General features: G+C 38.9%; 1 non-coding gene across 1 annotated transcript; it reads right to left on the reverse strand.

Annotated features, from left to right (window-relative positions):
- Window positions 1-630: 630 nt before the first annotated feature.
- Window positions 631-737, reverse strand: LOC141589365 (small nucleolar RNA R71). The gene has a single exon (XR_012520307.1). It is a non-coding gene; the product is annotated as a small nucleolar RNA R71 (small nucleolar RNA).
- Window positions 738-7,107: the final 6,370 nt, after the last annotated feature.

The raw sequence follows: 7,107 nt of genomic DNA on the forward strand, positions 1-7,107 counted from the left end.
CAAACTCCTCAAGGTTTGTTCTAATTGTTTTCAAGTTGTTTGATATTTTGCATGTCTAGGAGATCATAAGGTAACTTGTTACCCATTGATCTTGAAATTGAAAGAACTTTGACCAACAATAGAAGACTTGCTAGGAATACTTTGAGAGGTATTGGTGAGATTGTGGACATTCAACCAAATAACATTGAGTTCATCAACCCTTTTGCAAGAGAAGGAGAGGATAAACAAACACATAACCAACCACAAAATAAACCCACAATGCCTAAATTTTCATCACATTCCGTACCAACCGAGGAGAACCTACCAAATGGTACTCCCACACCACAACATTTGACTGGTAATTTCATTGCAAAATCCGCATTTATACAATTAGTTGAGAGAAGTAATTTTGGGGGGATGCCTAGTGAAGACCCTCATTCTCATATGGAGACTTTTTGTGTCTATTGTGATGCGATTTCTCAAACCGGAGTTACTCAAGACCAAATTCGATGGGTCTTATTTCCTTTTTCTTTGATTGGTTCCACGAAGCAATGGTTGAAGAGCCTAGATAAGGCTACTCTTGGTATTGACTCTGGGAATAAATTGGCACTTGCTTTCTACAAGAAATTCTATCCTCCGGAGAAGACTAACATGTTGAGAGCCCAAATCACCGGGTTCAAACAAAGGGATGAGGAATCTTTGTATGAAGCATGGGAGAGATTCAAGGATACTTGCCGATCTTGTCCACATCATGGACTTAGCGAGTGGTTCCTTGTACAACAATTTTGGAATGGTCTATATGAAAACTCCCGAAACATTCTCAATATGGGATCAAATGGTATGTTTACCGAAGTTGATGATAATCAAACATGGAACAAGATTGAGGAAATGGCGGTCCATAACTCACAATATAGTAGACCTCGTAAGGCTACTAGAGGAGGAAAACATGAAGTGGACTCTATTACTCAATTGGGTGCTCAACTTAGTGCTCATATTGATACCATTAATTTGAAGTTTGAGAAGGCTATGGCTAAGCTTGAAGAGGCCTCCAATCACTTAAGTAACATGTTAATGCCATGGTGGCATCTTCATCAATTCCAAGTGGAGTATGTGAGAGTTGTAGAACTTTGAGACATGACCAAAGTGAATGTAGGGGAACAAGTCAACAAGTGAATGCTTTCCAAGCATACAAGAGTGGTACCCCTTATTCCAACTATTACAATGAAAACACCAAATTCCATCCCAACCTCTCATACAAAAGCCAAAATGTTCAAAACCCTCAAACAACATACACCCTACCTCCAATGATAAACCAAGCTCAAAGACCATTTTACAATCAAAACCAAAGTTATCAAAACCAAGCTCCATACAATCAAACAAATGACCAAGGTTTTGATGTTCAAAAAGCGGTCCTCCAAATGCAAAAGAACCAACAAGAATTTTTCACTCAAATGCAAAAGGATAGCCAAGCAAAAGACATCACCATTAACAACATACTAGCTCACACAAAGATGTTGGAGACCCAAATGTCTCAATTGGCATCTTCAAGTTCACAAAGACAAAAGGGGCAATTACCACCTCAAGGTAATCCCCCAAGACAAGAATCGGTGAGTGCCATCCATTTGAGGAGTGGTACAAGGTATGAAGGGCCAAAGAGGCCCGTTGATGAAGATGTTGTGAATGCTAGTGACAAGGAAAGAGTTGTTGAAAACTCTAAAGAAGGAGAACCCACCATTCAAGAAGTTTCAAAGGAGAATGAAGAAAAGGCTAAAGAGAAAGAGCCTATTGTGATTCGGCTTCCATTTCCAAGTCGTCAAGCTAAGCCTAAGTTTGATGAACAACTTGGGAAGTTTATGGAGATTGGCAAGAACTTGGAAGTCTCAATTCCGTTTACGGAATTAATCAATCACGTTCCGGCCTATGCGAAATACATGAAAGATATTCTTACAAAGAAGAAATCCATCCGGAAACTTTAGGCTATTACTTTCACTAAGGTGAGTAGTGCCATCCTACAAGGAAGTTCACCTCCAAAACTAAAGGATCCGGGAAGCTTCTCTATTCCATGAACCATTGGCGACACCACAATCAACAAAGCTCAATATGACCTTGGGGCAAGTGTGAGTGTCATGCCATATTCGGTGTGTAAGAGGTTAGGAATGGAAGAGCTTAAGTGCACTAATATCACGCTTCAAATGGCGGATCGATCAACGAAGACACCTTTAGGGGTATGGTAAGATGTGCCGGTAAGAATTGGCAAGTTCTTCATCCCGGTGGACTTTGTTATTGTTGATATGGAGGAAGACTCCAACATTCCTATCAGTTTAGGAAGACCCTTCTTACACACCGCGGGAGCGGTGATTGACGTGAAACATGGAGAACTCACCCTTGAAGTGGGAGATGAAACAATCACTTTTAATCTTGACAAGACAATGAGAGCTCCCCGATTGCATGAGCCATGTTTCATGGTTGATCATTATAGCCGAGAAAGTGATAGGAAGAAGTTGGCATCTCAATGCAAAGAACAAGCTATGGGTAAAGAATCACCACCCATATGGGAGAACAAAAATGGGTAACCTCCAAGATGCTCCGTCCAAGGAACAAGAATGTTTCAACAAGAATGAGAGCTTGAATAGCTCACCACCACTCATGACAAGAGAAGAGGAAGGCCTCATTGGCCATAATGACAAGAAGAAAGAGGAGTTATTCTCATCAACTCGTGATATTATTGAGGAACAAGTAGATGAAGTATGCGGTCTTTGGGATGATGAGTTTGAAGGGATATTCAATCCCTATATCGGTAATGCTATGAGCCAAGACCACAATGAAGAACTTTATCATGACAATGAACAAGCTTTCGACTACTTCTTTAAGGTGTTGAGCAACATCAACAACACCTTGGCTATGCCCCCTTGACATCTCATTTATGGATGAGAGTTTGGTGGAGTCCTCCCTAAACCACCATTTGTAAATATTCTAACCCCTTAACTTGCATTTTACTTATTGTATTACATATTTGTCAATTTTGAATTTGTATTTTTATGCCATGATCAAGATTTTCATCATTTTGAGAGAAAGTGAGGGAGGGACTTATGTGATTATTGATGTGTAGTGTTTTGACATAGTGTGGGTATAACAATTGCCTAGGCTATCCAAGCCTTCGTAGTGCCCCCACAATGAAGACCAAATGAATAAAGAGTAAATGACACAGGTTATGAAATACCCACGGATGGAACTGAATTCGTGTGGTAAGGAGAAGATTTGAGCGTCCCGACCCATAAGCCACTCATCCTGAAGACAATTTGAGCGTCCTGGTGAGAAGACGCTCGTCCTGAGAGAGCTGGAAAAAGAAATCTTTAGACTGACTGAGAATCCGAGCGTCTTCACAGCAATCCGCTCGTCTCAGTCAGGACGCTCGTCCCATAAAGAATCCGCTCGTCCTACTGCTGATAAAATTTGGGATTTCTCCCTGACAAGGAATCCGAGCGTCTTCACAGCAATCCGCTCGTCCTCCTTCAAAAGACGCTCGTCCCAGAAAGTCCAGAATCTGAGCATCCCGTGGAGGATCCGCTCATCCCCCCTCTGAAATTCAAAATCAACGGGATTAAAACCCCCTTTCCCAATTCATTTTACTCATTCATAACACAAACACATCTCCAAAACCCTCAATCCCTCCAACCACAAAAATCAAATTTCTCAACCAAATTCACCCAAATTAATTCCAAACTCTCTCAAAACTCAAACAAATCACTCCTTTATCAACAAAAAGCAATTAAAACACCAAAATATTCAAAGTTTGAATCGATTTTTAGGATACAGGGAAAAATTCAACTATCCTAAATCGATTTGGGTCTTATTAGAATTTGAAGAAATCAAGCTTATCTTTGGTGTTACTACATAAAGGAGAACATGGCAAGAACAAAAGGTGGAAACAAAGCACCCCCAAAAAAGGACCTTTTCAAAAGACAACAAGCTCTTCAAGCTCTTCAAGCATCTAAGGCATTGGTGGTTCAAAATGCAAGGATGGAAATTCAAGAGTCTATTCCTCCTATGGAAGCTACTACTTCTACTCCGGTTTTTGAACAACTAGATGATTATCCGGAGGTAATTTTCACTTCCGACTCTCATATGGAGAAATTTGTTTCCTTTGCTAAGAAATCTATTTTACCCACCAAATTCATATGCCAAGAGACCTTGTCGAAATTGGGTATTTTAGAACAAACCAAGACCTTTTTCGAGTCCATGGGATTGAGTACTTTGTTTGATATGCAAGAGTTGACTTACTCATCCCTCACCTTAGAGTTTTTAAGCTCATTGAAAGTTACCAAGGTGGAGGCTCTAAGGAACATTGAATTCCGGCTCGAGAATGTTGATAGGAAATTGTCTTTTGAAGAATTTGGTAATGTTTTTGGCGTTAGAAATGACCCGACCTACACGAAGAAACCTACCAAGTATGATCCCGCTCCCTTATGGAAGGTTATTACCGAGAGAGAGTTTACATCTTATCATGATTGTCATGCTCTTTTTGTCCATCATCTGGGCATAATAGTATGGCACAAGGTTGTTGGGCATACTTTGATTGCTAGGAAGGGAACGAACCATTTCACCGAACTTGACTTTATTTATCTCGAGTCGACCTTGAACATTGGAAGAGAGTTCACCAAACAGTACAACATTCTTCAACTTTTGATTGAGAGGTGGCTCAAAGTTGATCATTGCAAAGGAGGCATGGCCTTTATTGTTAATGGAGGTTTGGTAACTTATTTGGCAAAACACTTCAACCGGAACTTCAACAAGGATAGCACCTATAAACCGGTTAAGGGAGGCCATATCATTGATCTAGCCACCATGGTTCAAAAATTCAAGTGGGTCAAGAATGATACTCTTGATGACAAATTTGGGTGGTTAAAAAAAGATGCTAAATCCTTCACATTGCCAAGCAAGATTTGCCGATTAAATGTTCATAGGCCAAACTACCTTTTCCCACTCTCCGAGGAAGCCGAGTATATTATACAACACCAAGGGGAAGACATTGCCAAGCCCTCCTCATCCATTATCACCCCACCTTACCCATTCACCTACCATGAATTTCAACCCGAAAATGTTAAGGCGGGGAATGACTACTTGACTCTCTTGATGAAATAAATGCACAAGCAAGCTTATGAGGATAGAGTCGATGCTTATAAAGTACAATATCCGCCTCTCCTACATCTTGCTAGGCAAGGACTTCTTGACCCATCTTGTCCTTTGCCTAGTTGGGCGGATAAGGAAATCTTCTTTCCTAGTGCTTCTAGGGGTGGTAGCTTGGATGAAGAGGAGATGGTTGTTGTTGAGAGTGGTGCACAAGAAGGTGAAGAAAATGAAGAGAATGAAGAAGAAGAAGAAGAAGAAGAAGAAGAAGAAGAAGAAGAAGAAGAAGAAGAAGAAGAAGAAGAAGAAGAAGAAGAAGAAGAAGAAGAAGAAGAAGAAGAAAAGGGTAGTGAAGAAAAAGAAGGAAGTTCAAGTGCAAGTGATGATAACTCCGGATCTATGGAGGTTGATTCTAGTGAAGAGGTTGATGATGATGGAGATGATAGTGATGACGCCATGGGCGAAGATTAAAGATTAGCAAGCTCTTGGGAGGATGCCACATTACTTTGTGAGTTTCCTACACCTCCTTTAAGGTTTGTTTATTTCTCTTGTTTTTCATATAATTTTTATCTTGATCATGATTTTTGAGTCCTAGCATCAACTAGAGGACTCACACCTCAACCACATTGAGGTGTTTCTTTTATTGTTACTACATTCAAAATCCAAAATGAAAATTGTAGTTTCATGCATAGCATCCTTATGCATGAACTCCCCCAATTTTTGACATTAGAAATAGTGTCTATTTTAGTTTGGGGGAAGTTTATGCATATGCATTGGGAGCTAATCTAAATTATGCTCTCCAACATAACAAAAATCATGCATCATATAGCATAGCTTAGTTTGTATTCACTCTTGTTTATATGTCATATAGTTTTCATTTAGCTTATAAATCATGCATTTTCATATAAATTGCATAATTTCCTATCGTATTGGCTATTGAGGACAATGCCCATACTAGTGTGGGGATGGAAAATTCTAACATGACTTTTTAAACAAAAATGATAAAAATTGAAAATTTTTAAAAAATACAAAAACATGTCTTTTAATTTCACTAAAACAAAATCCATAAAAATTTGAAAAATTCCAAAATCCAAAAACATGTTCATTTCCTTTGTAGTGTAGTCTTGTATATTTTGTGTTTGTTTATCCTTTTTCACATTGATCGACTACGCCACATCCGAGACATGAGGATATTGAAGACCGCATGGTATGATCTTTCCAATCTCCTTTTTCCTCTTTATGTTAATGACTATGTGGCTTTATTTTGATTGATGCGGTATAAACATTGTGAATTTAGGATTGCATTTAGATTATTTGGCATACTAGTTGGTAGAAGCATATGCATTAGGATGTATATATGTTAGTTGCATCATAGCATATAGTTGCATTTAGGAAATATTTTGTGAAACCGTCTATTTGGGAAGCTTGACAAGTGTATATAGGGCCCTTGCAGATACTTTTTCTTCTTAAGACTTTGCTTATTAGAATACTTGTAAAACACCCTAGGATGTGTCATGCTAGTATCCTTTGACCCATGGATTAAGGCCTAGTCAAGAATACCTTGTGGTGTGATAACTCATTGGCTACCGTTTATTCCAAGGTGACCCTCGAAACCATGCAACTATCCATCATCCATGTTCTACCACATTTTGTCATCAAAGGGAATGGGCACAAAAATTGTTCAAAATTTGAGTTCAAGAAATGAAAAGAAAAGAAAAAGCTTGTAATTGCATCAAAAGAAAAGAGGAGTAACAAAAATAGACTCCTAATGCTTCAAAAATAAGCACCTTCCCTACAAATGGGGTAGCTTTGAAAATGTTCAAAAAGAAATGCAAGAAAAATTTGAAAGTTTGTCGAGTGTTGAAAATGCCAAACATCAAAAGAAATGGCAAAGAAATGTTCTCAAAATGTCAAATGCCACAAGAAATTGGGAGGAAAAAACAACAACAAAAGCAAAATCCCATATGAAACTCAAGTTCTATTGATCCCTTTTCCATCATA

This window comes from Silene latifolia, chromosome 6 (genome assembly GCF_048544455.1).
Source record: "Silene latifolia isolate original U9 population chromosome 6, ASM4854445v1, whole genome shotgun sequence".
NCBI lineage: Eukaryota > Viridiplantae > Streptophyta > Magnoliopsida > Caryophyllales > Caryophyllaceae > Silene > Silene latifolia.